Source organism: Pseudophryne corroboree, chromosome 5, assembly GCF_028390025.1.
Source record: "Pseudophryne corroboree isolate aPseCor3 chromosome 5, aPseCor3.hap2, whole genome shotgun sequence".
Taxonomy (NCBI): domain Eukaryota; kingdom Metazoa; phylum Chordata; class Amphibia; order Anura; family Myobatrachidae; genus Pseudophryne; species Pseudophryne corroboree.
This window is the reverse complement of record NC_086448.1, coordinates 503,246,761-503,266,919: the sequence shown is the minus strand read 5'-3', so window position 1 is coordinate 503,266,919 and position 20,159 is coordinate 503,246,761.

Here is a 20,159-nt window from a genome sequence, read left to right as displayed (position 1 = left end):
ATTTAGGTGGCAACGACCTGGGGAAGAGGACATCTTTGGAGCTGCGGTGGGCCATGATGAAGGATCTGGCCAGTGTGGCAGCAGCGTGGACCAATTGTGTCTTGGTGTTCTCTATGATGGTGCCAAGGTTGAGTTGGCGAGGTGTGGCGGACGGTCGCCTGATTGATGAGGCCAGGCAGAAGGTGAATGGGGCGGTGGCGAAGTGGGTGTTGTCCCACGGAGGCAAAGTGGTTCGCCACCCTAGGATTCGGTTTCGAGACAGTCACCTTTTTTGGCCTGATGGGGTGCATCTATCCAATGAGGGGATGATGCTTTTCCTGGAGGATCTGTTTCTCGTGTTGCGGGAGTTAGGTTGAGGTTATGGTGGCGGTGCGAAGACTCTGGGGAGGAGTCTTTCGCTGTTGGCGGAAAAGAATGGCAGGTTGTAGATTGTCTTGTTAGTTGTAGTGATTTACAGTTTGGTGTGGTTTAGGTGCACTCACCTCCATTGACTTTTAAGGCCGCTCGACCACCCGTCCGGGGGCAGCGGCATCACCCATCAGGGTGGGTAGTCACCGTGGGGGTATGAATCGGGCACCTATTACCTATTTTATAGTTTGTGTTTAAATTAGGATAGTTTTGAATTTTAATGTTTTAAGGTCAGCGTCAGTTGAATAGAGCCGTTCTTTTTTCTGCCACTATATGCCGGCTGAATCGGCATGTTAACTAAAATTTTCAATTTACAGGTTTGCTAATGGTTAGGGTACAATAAATAGCTAACAATTTTCTGCCAAATTCAAGTCTCCGTGTCATTATTCCTTGGTATTAAAGGTACTGAATGCTTTACTTTTGAATAAGGGGTCCACACATTATCATTAGGAGGTTTAGGAGAGCGAAATGACTGCATAGGAATAGAGAGAGTTAAACCTCCTGTGAGGGGTGGACCTAGCTGTGAGGAAAGTACAGCCCATGGTGAGAGGGGAGGGTCAATATATATAGGGAATGCTAGGCCAGCTTGGTCTCTCTTGCTGCTGAATTGCCTTCCCGCCCTCCCACCCTGTTTGGTAGAGGTTCTGGCACGGAGTGCCTTGGCTTTGAATTGTTAGTCTGGTGTTATCGTTGGCTATTTGTTGGCGGAAAAGAACGGCAGGTTGTAGTTTGTCTTGTTAGTTGTAGTGATTTACAGTTTGGTGTAGTTTAGGTGCACTCACCTCCATTGACTTTTAAGGCCGCTCGACCACCCGTCCGGGGGCAGCGGCATCACCCATCAGGGTGGGTAGTCACCGTGGGGGTATGAGTCTGGCACCTATTACCTATTTTATAGTTTGTGTTTAAATTAGGATAGTTTTGAATTTTAATGTTTTAAGGTCAGCGTCAGTTGAATAGAGCCGTTCTTTTTTCTGCCACTATATGCCGGCTGAATCGGCATGTTAACTAAAATTTTCAATTTACAGGTTTGCTAATGGTTAGGGTACAATAAATAGCTAACAATTTTCTGCCAAATTCAAGTCTCCGTGTCATTATTTCTTGGTATTAAAGGTACTGAATGCTTTACTTTTGAATAAGGGATCCACACATTATCATTAGGAGGTTTATGACCAGTGGCGTCAGAAGGCGGGTGCGGCCCACACCCGGGTGTCCCCCTCGGAGGGGTGACACCAAAGTGCCAGCTCTTCTGTAGTGACAGGAGCCGAGTGCTGCAGTGAGATAAACCCCTGCAGCACTCGGCTCCTGTCACAGATAAGAGCCGGCACTGCATGTTGAGCAGTCTCCGGGGGCAGCCAGCATCTTTGGGGAAGCTGGACATGCCCCCGGAGCGAAGGGGGGAAAAAGACCAGTGAGGCCACGCCCCTTGTTTTATTAGGCCACGCCCTTTTTTGGTTGACCGCGGCTCCCGCGGGGGGAGGGGTGTGTGTGTGTGTGTGTGTGTGATAATACAGAGTGTGCTCCGGGTGACGCCTCTGATTATGATGACATTACAATATTTTACTCTCTGTATTAATTTGCATATTGTACACATACAGTAACTGATAAAGAGGTAAAAATATAAATAGGGGAGATGTACTAAGCAGTGAAAAGTGTGGAGAAGTGAGCCAGTGGAGAAGTTGCCCATGGCAACCAATCAGCTGCTCTGTATAACTTTATAGTATGCAAATTATAAATGTTACTGCAATGCTGATTGGTTGCCATGGGCAACTTCTCCACTGGCTCACTTCTCCACTTTTATCACTCCTTAGTACATCGCCCCCTAAATTGTCAGAGGAAGTTACCTCCTATACATTAGCAATCAATGTTGGTAATTTGGTGTTTTGCAGATGATTGTGTAAAAAAATCTGGAATGTATGGGGTTCACAGATCGCATATTCTTACCACAAAGTGGTTGGGATTGGTAAATCTGGTTGTCCAAAATGTTGGATTTCTCAGATCAGTTGGAGCTGTATACTGCTAGTGTATGGTAACAATCAGCAGATTTGCAGACCATTACTAGTTCCAATGAGACTTTCAAAATGGCAGATCTGTATTTGCTTAAAATGATCTGCAAATCACTGAAAAGTATCTGTAATGTATGGGCGCAGATGGGTGAATAGGGAGGAAAAAATCTCAGAATCTGTGAATTGTTTTTTTGTTATTGCTGATGTATGTGCCCCTTTATACTCACTCTACGCTAGCAGCTATTGTGCTCAGAATTGAGTATTTTCTGTAGACTACATAAAATAAAGCATAATACACAGGGACACAGCTGAAAAGAAGTCAGATGAAGCACTTAGCAGAATAAATACAGTCGTATGTAATGCTCAGCTGTTTCGTTGTCAGGTATTGTGATTTCCATACGCTGTCACAAACTGCTGACCTATGGTACTGCATGACAGAAGCCTTTGTCTAACCCTACCAATATATCTATGTCATGTCTGTAACTAAGCTGAGCAACTGATCTATGCTGGATGGAGACAAATAAATCATCACCGTATCAAACTACTTTTTCAGAGTTCAAAGAAAATTACATGTAGTAACTGTGCACAGGGTCGTAGGAATGAAAATTTTAATGGAGGGGATGGGGGGGGGGGGGCTTAAAAGGCCAAGGACTACTATAGGGTCTGGAGAACCTCTTTCTCGCGTTTGGTATCTCGTTTTACAACAGTTGTAACAGTGACTAGCTAATATACATAGACTGATTAGACTCCCAATCCTATGTTCATTTTCGTCAGTGTTTCTGGGGTTGGCCAACCCCACTTTCATTGTTTATTTTACTATATAAAAACATTTTTTATACATTATTAAAAAATTATTATTATTACTATTAACTACCAATCAGTACAATAACTGTTAGAAAGATAGATAAATTCAATTGTTCATCTTAACAATGTACATTTTAATGTGCGGGACGATCTTTATGGGAGCTGACAGAGAGGATGAAAATGTTATTTGGTACTGTGGTGGTGAAATGATGACAGAATGGAGATGAATAGGTTAATGGTTTCTCAGGGGGGATTAATGGGTTATTGAGGGAATGGTTTCATAGGGCGTTAATTGATTTTGTGATGTGCCATGTGTGTCAGTGTGTGTGTTGGGGTTGGAGGACATGAGTCTGCTCCAGGGCTACAGCAAGGTTTCTCGGCATCATAGGCAAAACTTCAGCCTACTGCCCCTAACCACCAACAGTACCCACTTCCCAGCCCCTCAGATGAAAGTGTGACTTATAAGTTCCACAGCCACCACTTGCATTAAGTACAACAAATATATTTCTACCAGTTATTCCATCACACAGAACAGTGCCCCTTTATTTTCACAGCACTCCTGTATTTTAACAACACCCCTGTATTTTTACAGCATACAAAACAGGGACACAGCACCCCTGTATTTTAACAACACCCCTGTATTTTTACAGCATACAGTACAGGACCAGCACCCCTGTATTTTGACAGCATACAAAACAGGGACACAGCAGCCCTGTATTTTCACAGCACCCCTGTATTTTTACAGCATACAGGACAGGGTCAACACCCCTGTATTTTAACAACACTCCTGTATTTTTACACCATACAAGACAGGGCCAGTGTACATTTATTTTTACAACACCCCTGTATTTTCAATTTAATTTTTTTTCAGCATACAGGACAGTGCCCCTGTACAGCACAGGACACCAACACCCAAGTACAGCACCCCTAACAGCACAGGACACCACAGGACATCACCCCTAACAGCAGCCCTAAAGAGCACACACTGACCCCACCCAACACCTCTACCCGCAAAGAGACAGAGGTCAATCTCTCTCACCCTCCAAGTCTGGAGTGAAAATGATGGCGAAACGCGGTCCTTATATGGAATCCAAAACGTGTGAGAATCCAACAGCGGGTTACATAGTAACATAGTAACATAGTATCTGAGGTTGAAAAATGACAATTGTCCATCGAGTTCAACCTATTTGTTGTCTCCTATGCATGATGATTTGACTAAAATTTCTGACTGATGCTGCTGTCAGCCGTTGCATTTTATCCCTATTTATAGTAACTATAATGCATGACTATGCACCATACCCCTGGATATCCTTATCCATTAGGAATTTATCTAACCCATTCTTAAAGGTGTTGACAGATTCCGCCATTACAACTCCCTCGGGCAGGGAATTCCAAACACGTATTGTCCTTACCGTGAAAAAGCCTTTACGCCGTATTGTGCAGAATCTCCTCTCCTCTAACCTGAGCGAGTGTCCACGAGTCCTCTGTGTTGATCTAACCAAAAACAGGTCCCGCGCAAGCTCTATGTATTGTCCCCTTATATATTTGTAGATGTTGATCATATCCCCTCTTAGTCTCCGCTTTTCCAATGTAAACATGCCTAGTCTTTCAAGCCTTTCCTTGTATTCCATCGTCTCCATGCCCTTAATTAGTTTGGTCGCCCTCCTCTGTACCTTTTCTAGCTCCAGGATATCCTTTTTGTAGTACGGTGCCCAGAATTGTATGCAGTATTCAAGGTGTGGCCTCACTAGTGATTTATATAACGGGAGTATAATACTCTCGTCTCTAGCATCAATACCCCGTTTTATGCATGCTAATATCTTATTAGCCTTCTTTGCTGCAGTCCTACTTTGGGTACTACTGCTTAGCTTGCTATCTATGAGGACACCTAAGTCCTTTTCCAGTACAGAATCCCCTAATTTTACCCCATTTAGTAGGTAGGTGTAATTTTTGTTCTTGTTACCACAGTGCATTACCTTACACTTGTCTGTGTTGAAGCGCATTCTCTATTTGGCTGCCCATGCTTCTAATTTAACTAAGTCGTTCTGAAGAGACTCGGCATCCTCCTCTGTATTTATAGCCTTACACAATTTGGTATCATCTGTACACCATGCTCTCTAGACCTTCTGTTAGGTCGTTAATGAAAATATTGAACAATAGCGGTCCTAATACTGAGCCTTGCAGCACACCACTTAGCACTTCAGTCCAAGTTGAAAAAGATCCATTAACCACAACGCGCTGCTCCCTATTATCTAACCAGTTTTTGACCCAAGTGCATATTGTGCTTCCTATCCCTGATTCTTGTAGCTTGTAGATAAGTCTCATGTGTGGTACAGTATCGAACGCTTTGGCAAAGTCTAAAAAGATTACATCCACGTCTTTACCCTGATCTAGGTTTGCGCTTACTGTTTCATAAAAGCCAAGTAAGCTGGTTTGACAGGATCTGTCCTTCATAAACCCATGTTGATTCCTTTTAATGACCTTATTGACTTCAAGGAACTTCTGAATACTATCTCTTAGAATACCTTCCAATACTTTCCCCACTATAGATGTAAGACTAACTGGTCTATAATTACCTGGTTCAGCTTTACTTCCCTTTTTGAATATAGGCACTACTTCCGCTATACGCCAGTCTTTGGGAACCATACCTGATATAACTGAATCCTTAAAGATCAAAGATAGCGGTATTGCCAGTTCAGAGCTAAGCTCCATTAGAACCCTTGGGTGAATACCATCTGGCCCTGGTGATTTATTAATCTTTAAATGTTTTAATCGGTCACAGACTACTTCCTCGCTTAAATAATTACCTATCAGTGGGATATTCTCATTATTGAGATTGTGTGTCAGTCCCTGAATTGGGTCCTCTCTAGTGAATACTGTTGAAAAAAACTCATTTAGTGTGTCCGCTATGTCATTATCATTTTTGCTTAAGACTCCCAACTTGTCTTTTAAAGGGCCTATACTCTCCTTCTTTAATCTCTTGCTATTAATGTATTTAAAGAATTTTTTGGGATTCGCTTTGCTTTCCTTTGCTACTAGTTTTTCAGTTTCTACTTTAGCCGCTCTTATTTCCTTTTTGCAAATTTTGTTACATTCCTTATAGTGCTGAAATGACTCTGCTTCCCCATCAGATTTGTATTTTTTAAATGCTCGCCTTTTCTTGCCCATAAGTTCCTTAATCTTTTTGTTAAGCCACATCGGTTTATGATTTTTATTCCTTTTTTTGCTGCTCATAGGAATAAATTTGAGTGTATTTTTAGCTAGCAGGAATTTTAGTACCTCCCATTTCTCCGTAGTATTTTTTCCTAAAAACAAACCTTCCCATTCAATATCCCTGAAAAATACCCTCATCTTTTCAAAATTTGCTTTGCTAAAGTTTAGAGTCCTAGTTGAGCCAGTATAGGACTGTTTATGGAAACTGATATTGAATGTGACCATATTGTGGTCGCTGTTTCCTATAGGTTCCCCTACTATAATACCTGATACCAAATCCCCATTGTTTGTTAATACCAGGTCTAAGATTGCATTGTACCTAGTTGGTTCCTCAATTAGTTGGACTAAGTAGTTATCATTAAGTGTGTTTAAAAACATATTGCCCCTAGCAGTATCACATGAATCGTTTTTCCAGTTTATCTCTGGATAGTTAAAATCTCCCATCACTACTATGTCTCCTACTCCTGCTGCTCTTTCAATTTGCTTTAGTAACAATTCCTCATCAGATGCGTTGATACCAGGCGGCCTATAGCATACACCCAATACTAACTTTTTTATTCCTTTTTCCCCGCATGCAATTTCTACCCATAATGTCTCGACAGTGTCTACAGTCCCCTCCCGAATATCTTCCCGTATATCAGGTTTTAAAAACGGCTTTACGTAAAGACACACCCCTCCACCCTTTTTATTTAGTCTGTCTCTCCTAAACAGTGTATAGCCCTCTAGATTGACTGTCCAATCATGAGATTCATCCCACCAAGTTTCAGTAATGCCTATAATATCATACTGTTTGCTTGCTGCAAGTATTTCTAGTTCACCCTTTTTACCAGTAATGCTTCTGGCGTTTACATACATACAACTAAGATAAGTATTTTCCCTTACGTTAGGGACATCTTTCACCTTATGTAGCAATGATGACCTGTAATCGTCATTGGTTAGTGCTTTGGTAAAATCTCTTTTAGTACCCATGTTAGTAACCTTACCGCCTGCTCTTACCCTCCCCCCAACTTCTCCCCCATTTCGTATATTACCGCCATCCCCACTATTCTCACTGCATGACCCGTAGTTTCTAGCTAAACCCTCCCCCAGGCTCCTAGTTTAAAATCTCGTCCAACCTTCTAACCATCCTTCCCCCCAGCACCGCTGCCCTCTCCTCAGTCAGGTGCAATCCGTCACGACAAAATAGATGGCGCCTGACTGAGACGTCCGCCCAGTGTTCCAGGAACACAAACCCCTCTTTCCTGCACCAATCCCTAAGCCACACATTTACCTCCCTAATCTACCTCTGCCTCCCTGGACTAGCGCGTGGCACGGGTAATAATTCCGAGAATATTACCTTAGATGTCCTTGCCTTCAGTTTCTTTCCTAAGTCCCTATAGTCTTTCTTAAGGACATCCCACCTTCCGCTAACTTTGTCATTGGTGCCAACATGCACCAAGACCGCCGGGTCTTTCCCAGCCCCTCCCAACAATCTATCTACCCGGTCCGCGATGTGCCGTACCCGAGCACCCGGGAGACAACAGACTGTACGGCGATCACGGTCCCGGTAGCAGATTGCCCTATCTGCCTTCCTGATGATAGAATCCCCTACCACCACCATCTGACTAGGTACCTCTCTATCTTTTATCCCAACCGCACCAGAGGGACCGCTCCTCTGGATGCTAGAGGGAGCAGTTTCCTCCGGCACCGTCATTTCTTCACTATCATCCTCCGATTCCTCGTTCAATCAGGCAAATTTGTTCGGGTTTGATAGTTCGGAGATGTCGAGCCTCCCCCTCTTTTTCTTCCTTCTAACTGTGACCCAACTGGCTACCTGATCATCATCCTCTTCTACCAGTGACCCCTCCCGCAACTCCTCCACCGTTCTGTCTAAACTACGCTCGAGATTGTGAATCTCCCTCAGTTGCGTAACGGTTTGCTCTAGATCAGTTACCTGGGCTTCCAGGGCAACAGTTCGCACACACCTCATGCAGATGTAATCACACTGGGCCGGTAGCTCCAGGTGTGCATACATCTTGCACGACATGCACTGAGTGAGGTCCCCAATCACAGCCCCTCCCATATTGTTTGTAAGGTCTAACTCCCTGTTGCTCTCAAAGAAAAAGCAGCAAAAATAAAAAGTAGAAGACAAGCAATCTCACTTATACAATAATTAAGCTGGCTTATACTTATCTATCTTTGTGCGGTTCTTGGTCCTTCACTTTTATGCAGCCGTAGTACTCTCTCCTGCGGCACCTATACTCCACTTAGCAGTTGCAGTTGTTCCAGCTCACTGCACCTACTTTTCACTCGGCTTCCATCTCCTTTTTGCTGTTTACAACTCACACTTAGAAATCCAAGCAGCACTTAAAAAATACAAGCCTCGTTCTGGGACTCGAGTCTGGTGGGAAGTCCCGAGCCGGACTTGGTTCCTTGCTCAGATCGTGAAGTTCAGGGGGGTACAGATATCTGAGATCTCTGAGATCCGAACCCACTCATCTCTAGTAACACACCTGGACTTGTGATCTGTTTTATTTAATATCAGTTTAGCGATGTGAAGTTTCAATAATATACCATGTCTAATGGAGAGAAGATGAAATAGGCTTGAATGATTTAATTTATTCATTTAACAAATAGTCATTATTTCCTGACTGCAATACAGTATTGCAGTATACTACTTTAGGTTATGTCACAGAAACCATACTGAACAACTTTACAGTAAGGCATCAATTGTTCGACTTCTCTCTAATGACATAAGCACTGTGATATACCTGGGGAATATTTCCAGCAGTTAGATATCCAAGATGTGTCTTTGTGGTGCAGCAGAGACTGAGGGAATCACAAAGACATAGGTTACTGTGTGCTTTCATTTTACATCTCTGAATAGTAAAGATATCTTTTTCATATGCCTACATTAGGTCATGCTCCCAGTACCCTCAATGTTGTTTAGGCTATCAGAACCAATCATAGCATTTTCTGCATGTCAGGCTTGTCTGGGCTGCTTTTTTTATATTTCCCCCCCTTAAGATCTCACTTAAAAGTAATAACTGTTCTGCATATGTGCACACTGCTCTCCTTCCATATCATGGCATTTTAAACACTTATGTCTCAGTTGTAGTCTTCTGGGAATATTGTTTTAAAGGGCCTGGGGTTGCACCTCCATCAGCCCCTGTGTTATTCAAGGCTTGTATGCTGCCATAACAACCCCTTTTTCACTAGCTCAAAAAATACAGGTAAATGCACGGGAGTGTATATTTACTATTTACCCATGTTTTTTGCTAGTGGAAAAAGCTCCCACAGGAAAAACCCGGATCAAGAGACCCGGGAATCCTACCCGGGTAGCTACCTGGGTAGGACACGGGAATGATCCGGGTAAGGTGTAGTGTAAACGGAAGCCGTTTTTACACTGTATGGAAGGGCGGCGCTGGGAGATCATGTGATCTACCAGCGCCGCCCCTGCCGCGTCACCAGCAGCGTCACCAACCCGGCAATATGCTGGGTTGGTGACTGATGACGGGAAAGGGGCCGACGCGGGTCGCAGCCGGGTAGCACCCGTGTCAGGCTCCCGGCTGCGACCCGTATCGTAGATGGAAAAGGGGTATATGATTCATCCAGTACATTGGTATGAATAGGGCAGCACTGCTTTAAGAACTGAAATCCCTACAGATAAACTAGTCAGCTTTCCAATGTAAGGATAGGAATAAAATGATTAATTGTCTGGTAAAAATGCCTAATTAGAGGGGAAAAGGAAGATGGAGAACAGCAAATATAGACTTTGACCAACATATTTACATCATTATCTCACAATGATTATTACAATCCTTTTAATTATTTACCTTTTAGATCAATTTAGTAATGGTAGGAAGTTGATTAATACTTTAGTTACATCACACTAATATCTAAATTCTGATAATACATGATATATAGCTTTGTTTTCCACAATGAACAGAAATACTGTATTTCTTCTAGAACACAGCACTTTAATTTTGATATTTGCTTTGATCTATGAGAGGACAAACATTAGCAGACTTAGGTTGTTTTATCACATTTTACCCTACTATGGAGAGGAATATCTGCCAAAAAAATTATGTTACTGGTTTTATTGTGACAAATGAAGGAAAGAAGGGGATGATCAGCACTGAATTCCTTCTCCCGTGGCAGGCTCATTACCATTGCAATGCCAGCAGTGGCAGCCGCCGCCTCTGTTCCTTCTTCATTCACCTCCACAATACAGTACTTGTTGTGGATGATTTCAGGTAAAATAAGATTTGAGATCCTGACATAACTGACATGTCTGTGTGACGCTCAAAGACATCTACCATTCCCAAAGCAGACAATGCTGATTTAAGCTCAGAAATGTCTTATAGTTTGAATTTTGGGTAAGGCGCACATGGGGGTCTATTCAAGTCTGTACACAAAGTGCCGAAAATTGCAATCAAGTGATTTTCGGCACATTGCACAAGCGCCACATGCGCATTGTGCATGCATATGCAATTAAAGTGCGATCGCATCTCAGAAGGATGATTGATTGACAGCGATGGACATTACGGTGTTGCGGGGGCTGCACTGGGAACACGGGGGTGGGTCGGCTGCGTTTTCGGGGTGGCTGTGTGACATCACACACAGCCGCTCCGATGAGAAAAATGGTGGCGGACCGCCTGCATACGCAGCCTAGATGCAGCTGCAGGGGTCTTCCACAGGTGCTGCAACTGCAATTAAATTGCGTTCGCAGCTGCTGGGCAGACCATTTAGCATGCTGGGTGGCCTTGCCCTGCGATGGGCGGCCCCCAGCATACGATAGAAAGGATTGCAGATTCTGCTTTTTAGCAGAATCTGTAATCCTTAATGAATAACCCCCTTGGTCATCAATAGGATGCATATTTCCAGCTCCTGTCCATATTTGGAGTTTTTCTCTGGTTTGTTCCGTTCAAGGTGGAGTTAATTAGACATAAGTTAAAATTAAATACTATTTTAAATTAGCACTTTAAAATACTGCTGAATTAGACTAAACAAAGTCAGCTCACATGGGAATAATGGGGTGGGGGGAGATGGGGGTAATAATGAAACTATCTGATAACATCTTTATGAAAATGTTGGACTAGAATGCAGCTACAAAAATGGTAATACTGAAGCACAGACTGATTCCTAAAAATAAAGTAGTTTATAACAGATGATATACACATATGGAGCAACAATTTCGGGGGATTTAGGATACGATCTAGCACTTTGCAAACTGAAGAAGATGTGCCAAATTTTACTACACAAACACTGGCCATTTTATATGCAAGTAGTGGGGTGTGGCACAGTTTGATGGAACTCAGTTGCACCTTTTGTCCACAGTAATGTTGCTTAATCCCTATGTAAACACATGTAATTTGTACCTCCCCCGAGTGTATTGGGATTAAGCGCAAGTGCCTCCACTCAAACCTTTGTACCACAATGTGCTGAAAGTAGTGTAGGGAGGTTTGAGAAACCCTGTGGAATAACTCTATAGGCACCACCCTATTCCACAATAATTTACCCTCGAGGTGGCGGTATCGGTTTATTCTGACAGGGTGTGTGTAAACATTACCTGGCGTCTTTACCTCTTCCTCAGCAGCTGCAACTCAGGTGAACAATTAACTCTACACAAATTGAACTATGTTATAACTTTACTCCCTTTCCGTTGCTGTTATAACAACCATTATACAACATCCTTGTGTTCACATACAAGTACAATTTCAATATATCAATACAAGTCTGACCAACATTCAATAACTTTAGTTACCTTTTATGTCATGACAAACTACCCACGTATACAACAACAATGGTAAGCAACTGTGGGCACCCTCTTGGTGTATAGTCCCAAAGAGTCTATGTATAATACCACAGAAATTTATACCAAAATATCACACTGATTCCATGTGTTATAAATTGGAATATTCCTGTCCCCAGTCTAATTCGATCTTAAAAATGGGCTCCAAATATCCAGTCTTTTATCTTAATTGTTCAAATTTTGTCCTTTCTCCCGATAGCAGGTCCGTTCCATATGAAGGTGAGCTGATTGGGGAGACTGTGGCAAAACCGGCAATATATCCTTTGGATACTGCAGATCCAGAGGAGAACACAGCACCTAAAAGACTGGGAGATACCCGTGGGATTTATCATGCTTATTTGGGTGGATACTATATGACACCCCCATCTATCCGGTACGCTTTCTTGCCTAGTCCTTGGTGGATTTTCTGTGCTAAATTATATGCATTTTAATTTTTGTGGAATTATTGAATAAAACTGTATTACACTATATATCTTCCTTCTCTTCTATTTTTGGGGTTCATATGGAACTGACCTGCTATCGGGAGAAAGGAGAGAATTTGAACAATTAAGATAAAAGACTGGATATTTGGAGCCCATTTTTAAGATCGAATTAGACTGGGGACTGGAATATTCCAATTTATAACACATGGAATCAGTGTGATATTTTGGTACAGTTGCTTACCATTGTTGTTGTTTCTAGTTTTTGTGGTGGTTGGGATCACCGTAGCTTCTGTTGCTGCACTTTTGAGTTGGAGCGCTGTTTTTTAATTTTTGTTGTATTACCCACGTATACAGCCCGTTACCCAACACTAATCTACCCCTACTGGTTTTACATATTTGCAAATATATGTAAATTAGTGCACTGAAACAGTTTTCTTGGGATATACTCCCTACTAAACTCACTGCTGCTTCTTTGAAATTCTATTATATCTCCCCAGTGGTAATCGAGTTATCTGAATTCTTTCTCCTACTGGCAGCTGTACTGTGTCAAGTATCAAGATGAAGCATGCTGCTCCTAGTAGCTACAATGTAATACTTTGTATCCAATTTGGCTGCGCGTCTCAGGGCTTTAGGTAAACCGTACTAATCTGCCTTTTGCACACTTTAATCCATAAATGTCACTATTGCCTGAGGTTTAGTTTCTACTTGTGTCTCATATAGTCTTGCTGTGATATGTATCTAATATCATCTGACAGTTCCCTCTCCTATGAGTTTACTGTAACTTCCAGGGACAAGACTATGAAGCTAGATGCTTTAGGTAATTATAAGTTTCTTTGTGTGATTTGCTACAGAGGGAATACTCTCCAGTATCCTCGCTATGAGGATCACCCTATATGTACCGCGCTGGTAAGTATCTCTGACTAATAATGGTCATAATGTCCTGTATCCCCTCTCGGTATAGGGGCTGTCTATAGGCAAGTAAGATACCTTATCTGTCTGTTTCATACACTACTGGACCTGAGTTACTGCAGTGTTTAATGATCAGAGTATGAGTCCCTCTCTCCACTGCAAGTTTTGCCACTCATGGTTTTTGATGGGGTTCTTGGGGATATCCAACAACTACAGGGATGTCGGGGTGGCGTTTCAATCCAGAAACTCCTCCTACCACTGCATCCTAGGGCCAAGACTCCGGGGGGTGGCAGCTAGGGCTAAGACTCGGGGGTGGCATCTACGACTAACCCCCACCCTCTAGTGCCTAACCCTACCCCCTGGGCTTTAACCCTATTAGTGACCCCTATACTTACCTTTGGGATGTCAGCAGTCGGTTTTCTGGCGCCGGGATTTCAGTAGTGTTGGGATTCCAGCATCGGTCCCACGACCGCTGCCGGGACGCTAACCGCATCCCGTTGCTAAGTATTCAAATCTACATACAATGCTATTCCACTGGAGAGGGAAAATAAATGTTTGCATACCAGGGAATACAATGTACTGTTTAAATCTAACCAGGGTTAAAGTGAGCCGCAATGGGGTGGAACTGCGTTCTGTTGGTCTAATTTGTAGATGGAACAAGTTTGTATCTGTTATGATTCCAGCACTCTGGTCAGAGGAGATCTTATGGCAAGGACCGGAGCACTGGAACGGAATGCTGGGGAAGGGAGCAGGACAGGAAAATAGCCCCTGGCGCCCTAACTCTGTTGTCTCACCCGTGTTGTCAGAAATCCCCTGCGAGACTATGGTTTCTTGAGCCCTTGGCAGCCGCGTTTGAAGGGCGGATTATGTCTGCCCAACTTCGATGCCCCCCGGTCTTAATGAGAGACAAAGGGAAACCCGAGACAGGGTGATAACAAGAGGCCCTCTAACTAAACAACCAGGCCAGGGGCTAAGCAAACTCAAAACTATAATATGTGCGGAGAAACCGCCAGGGAAAAGGACAACCAAAATATCCACTTGTCCAATTCTCCTACCCGGCACCGCCGAGTACCAGAGAGGACTTGTGGAAGCGGAACCCTCCGCAAATGCTCCAAACACAAAATATAAAAAGGTAAAGCGGCTAAGCCGCAACACACGGCAGAGCCGCAACTCACGAACACCACTGGATATAAAACGGTGATCAGTCAGGACTCCAGGGAACCAAACGACCTCTTGGGATGAGATGACAACTCCCGAATACCGGACTTCTGAGGACTGGAATGACCGGATACAGCAGGACTGGAAACAGACTCTCAGCAAACAAAGGCAGCATGCAGGAAGCTATTACCGGCATCTGTGAGAAGCCCTGGGAGTGTATTTAACAAGGAGTCCTCCAATCAGCTGCTAAAGGCTGATTAGAATAAATGCCGTGCAGCTGCCTTGCTGCACGGCCAGAGAGCAGGTGAATATCTAATTTCCTAAAGCCTAGCAACGGGGAACGCGGTCCGCCAGTGGCGTCCCCGTTGCTAGGGTCCGTGCGGCTCAGCGCGCCCGGCGTCTAGCGTTGCTAGGGAGCCGGCGGCTGTATGTGCACGGCGTCTCTAGTTGCTAGGCGCCGGGCCACGCAGACCATCAAGCGGACCCCGGCGCCTAACAGTACCCCCCCCTTGAGGAGGGGTCAAGGAACCCCTAAAGCCAGGTTTCTGAGGAAATTCACGAAAAAATGCCCTCTTGAGCCTCGGGGCATGAAGATCCTTATCCAGGACCCAAGACCTTTCCTCCGGACCATAGCCTTTCCAGTGAACCAGAAAATACAGCCGATCCCGGGACAATTTGGAATCGAGAACCTTCTCTACCAAGAACTCCTGTTGTCCCTGTACATCCACTGGAGATCTACCCTGAGAGATCTTCCGAGGAAATCTACTGGAAGAAACGTATTGTTTCAACAGGGAACAATGAAACGTATTTCCAATCCTGAGAGATCTTGGTAAACGTAACCGAAAGGCAACTGGGTTGACTCTTTTAATAATAAGAAATGGCCCAATAAATTTGGGTCCCAGTCTAGCCGAGGATTGTCGAAGCCTGATGTTGCGAGTCGACAACCACACCCTATCTCCCACCTTAAAAGTGCAAGGACGTCGGAGCCTGTCAGAAAATTTCTTCTCTCGAAAGGCCGCTTTTCTGAGAGCAAGGTGCACCTTTTTCCAAATGGCTCTGAGATGGGAGGTTAAGGTAAGCGAGGAGACTGAGGAATGATGAAAAAAAGAATTAGCTCTGGGGTGAAAACCAAAAACTGAAAAGAATGGAGACTCTTTAGTGGAGGAATGACAAGAATTATTGTAAGCAAATTCAGCCAACGGAAGAAACTCGGACCAATCATTCTGGAGTTTGGCTGAATACAAGCGCAAATATTGTTTCAATGATTGGTTAACTCGTTCGGTTTGCCCGTTGGATTGTGGGTGGTAACCGGATGTTAACGACAATTTCATCTTCAATGAGGCACAAAAACATTTCCAGAATTGTGCGATGAATTGTGGACCCCGATCAGAAACAATATCAGTAGGCAACCCATGAAGCCTGAATACATGGCGGAGAAACAAAACTGCCAACCCTTGGGCAGAAGGCAATCGGGGAAGAGCAATAAAATGAGCCATTTTACTAAAACGGTCCACTACCACCCATATGACTCCGAATCCGGCTGAAAGGGGAAGATCAACCACAAAATCCATGGAAATATGAGACCACGGCCTGAGAGGAACATTTAAGGGCATAAGTTGCCCGATGGGCAAGGAACGGGGAACCTTATGCTGTGCACAAACCTGACATGAATAAACAAATTCCTTGACGTCTTTAGAAAGACCAGGCCACCATACTGAGCGAGAGACTAACTCCAATGTCTTAGAGACTCCTGGATGCCCTGAAACTTTGTTATCATGGAATTCCGTTAAAACAGTAGCTCTCAAAAACTCAGGGACGTAAATACGACCAGCAGGAGTAATTCTAGGAGCTTGGTGTTGAAGCTGTTTTAACTGGGTAAATAAATCTTGTGTGAGGCCCGCCCAGATGACCGAAGATGGAAGTATGGGGGTAACAGGATTGTTATTGTGAACCGGAAGAAAGCTACGTGACAGGGCATCAGCCTTAGTATTCTTGGAACCAGGCCTGAAAGTGATTATAAATTTGAAACGCGTAAAAAATAATGCCCAACGTGCCTGCCGGGCATTAAGCCGCTTAGCCGATTCAATGTATTGCAGGTTCTTATGGTCAGTCAATACCGAAATAGTATGTTTTGCTCCCTCCAGCCAATGCCTCCACTCCTCGAAAGCCCACTTTACCGCCAGTAACTCCCGATTACCAACGTCATAGTTGGATTCAGCGGAGGAGAATTTCCTGGACATAAAGGCACAAGGATGTAACTCCAGAGACTCCGGATCCTTTTGAGAAAGGATAGCCCCCACTCCAACCTCCGAGGCATCAACCTCCACCACAAAGGGCAATTCCGGATTAGGATGTCTGAGGACTGGAGCCGAGACAAAGGCTTGTTTCAAGGCCCGGAAGGACAACTCAGCTTCACGCGACCAGTTGGTAGGATCCGCTCCTTTCTTTGTCAGAGCTACAATGGGAGCAACCAGGTCAGAAAAAGAATGAATGAACCTCCTATAATAATTCGCAAACCCTAAAAAGCGCTGAATTGCTTTTAAATTGGTGGGTTGCGCCCAACTAAGGATGGCCTGGAGTTTCTTTGGTTCCATGGAAAATCCCTGAGGGGAAATTATGTACCCTAAAAAAGATACTTCCGTGACATGAAACTCACACTTCTCCAGCTTGGCATATAAATGATTCTCACGTAACTTTTGAAGAACAAGACGCACCTGGGTAACATGTTGTTCCATTGATTCAGAAAAAATCAGGATGTCGTCTAAGTAAATGACCACGAATTTCCCTAGGAAGTCACGGAGCACATCGTTAATGAGGTCTTGAAAAACTGCCGGAGCATTGGACAGGCCGAACGGCATCACCAGGTATTCGTAGTGACCCGACTGAGTACTGAAGGCCGTTTTCCACTCATCTCCAGATTTAATTAGGATGAGGTTGTACGCTCCTCTAAGGTCAATGTTAGAAAAAATCACAGCAGAACGTAACTGATCAAAGAGTACAGAAATCAACGGCAAAGGATAGGTGTTTTTAACTGAGATCTTATTCAGGGCTCTAAAATCAATGCAAGGTCTAAGCGAGCCATCCTTTTTCTCCACAAAGAAGAAGCCTGCACTTAAAGGAGATTTTGATGGTCTAATAAATCCTTTCTCAAGGCTCTCCTTTACATAATCATTCATAGCCGCAGTTTCTGGCCCGGATAATGCATATAATCTTCCCTTTGGCAATGCGGCACCAGGAATTAACTCAATAGCACAATCATAAGGCCGATGGGGAGGCAGAATGTCCGCATTGCCTTTGGAGAAAACATCAGCAAACTCCTGGTATTCCACCGGAATGAGTTCTGGAATGATAGCTGCTACTCTGACTGGAAACGTGATACATTCCTTATCACAAAAAGTACCCCAATGTGAAATCTCCCCCGACCGCCAATCAATGGTGGGATTATGAAAGGCCAGCCAAGGGTGACCCAGAACAACTGGAACTGCTGGGCAATGTGTAAGAAAGAACTCGATTTTCTCGGAATGTAGAGCTCCTACTGTAAGTAGTACAGGGGGTGTATGGAGAGAAATAATCCCATTAGACAGCGGACTCCCATCTAAGCCATGCATGGTGACACACCTACCCAAAGGTAACTGAGGAATGCCTAAGGCCTTAGCCCAAGTTAAATCCATAAAGTTTCCTGCAGCTCCACTGTCAACAAAAGCCGACACCGAAGAACTGAGGCTGCCAAAGGAAACTTTAACTGGGACTAAAAGGGAGTTATTCGAGGAGATAAGCTGCAGACCTCGGTGAACCCCCTCACAATTCACCTGGTCAAAGCGTTTCCCGACTTGTTCGGACAATTACGAGCAAAATGTCCCTTACCCCCACAGTACAGACAAAGACCAGAATTTTGCCTTCTGGCTCTTTCTTCAGGAGACAGCCGGGAGAGACCCATCTGCATGGGCTCCTCTACGTCTTCAGGAATGGAATATACACACGGACTTGACCTTACAGGTGCTCCTTTTTCAGCCCTCCGCTCTCTGAGACGACGATCAATCTTAATAGAAAGCTCCATGAGTTTATCGAGAGTCTCAGGAGCGGGGTACTGAAGGAGACTGTCTTTTATAGACTCTGATAAGCCGAGGCGAAACTGACTGCGCAGGGCTGGGTCATTCCAGCCACAGTCGTTCGACCAACGGCGAAACTCCATACAATAAACCTCTGCAGGATTTCTACCCTGTCTGAGAGCGCGCAACTGACTTTCAGCGGACGCCTCTCTATCAGGGTCATCATACAAGAGCCCTAAAGACTAAAAAAAAGCGTCAACAGACAACAATGCCGGATCCTCTGCTCTTAAACCAAATGCCCAGGTCTGAGGATCCCCCTGGAGCAAAGAAATAATAAACCCGACCCGCTGAGATTCAGTACCCGAGGAAGTCGGTCTTAAACGAAAATAAAGTTTACAGGATTCTTTAAAATTAAAAAACTCTTTTCTATCACCAGAAAAACGGTCAGGCAAATGCATATTTGGTTCAGGGACTACCCTTGAGGAAGCTCGCAAAAGATCTTCCTGCGACTTCACCCGAAGAGAAAGATCCTGAACCATCTGAGTAAGTTCTTGAATCTGGCTGACTAAGAGCTGACCAGGATTTGGCCCTAAACCTGTTGGATTCATGAGGCCGATAAACTCTCACAAAACTGAATGAGAAAAAATTAAACCCCGTTTAATTTTAAGTTTTGGTATGGCCGGTAATAATGTTATGATTCCAGCACTCTGGTCAGAGGAGATCTTATGGCAAGGACCGGAGCACTGGAACGGAATGCTGGGGAAGGGAGCAGGACAGGAAAATAGCCCCTGGCGCCCTAACTCTGTTGTCTCACCCGTGTTGTCAGAAATCCCCTGCGAGACTATGGTTTCTTGAGCCCTTGGCAGCCGCGTTTGAAGGGCGGATTATGTCTGCCCAACTTCGATGCCCCCCGGTCTTAATGAGAGACAAAGGGAAACCCGAGACAAGGTGATAACAAGAGGCCCTCTAACTAAACAACCAGGCCAGGGGCTAAGCCATCTCAAAACTATAATATGTGCGAAGAAACCGCCAGGGAAAAGGACAACCAAAATATCCACTTGTCCAATTCTCCTACCCGGCACGGCCGAGTACCAGAGAGGACTTGTGGAAGCGGAACCCTCCGCAAATGCTCCAAACACAAAATATAAAAAGGTAAAGCAGGCTAAGCCGCAACACACGGCAGAGCCGCAACTCACGAACACCACTGGATATAAAACGGTGATCAGTCAGGACTCCAGGGAACCAAACGACCTATTGGGATGAGATGACAACTCCCGAATACCGGACTTCTGAGGACTGGAATGACCGGATACAGCAGGACTGGAAACAGACTCTCAGCAAACAAAGGCAGCATGCAGGAAGCTATTACCGGCGTCTGTGAGAAGCCCTGGGAGTGTAT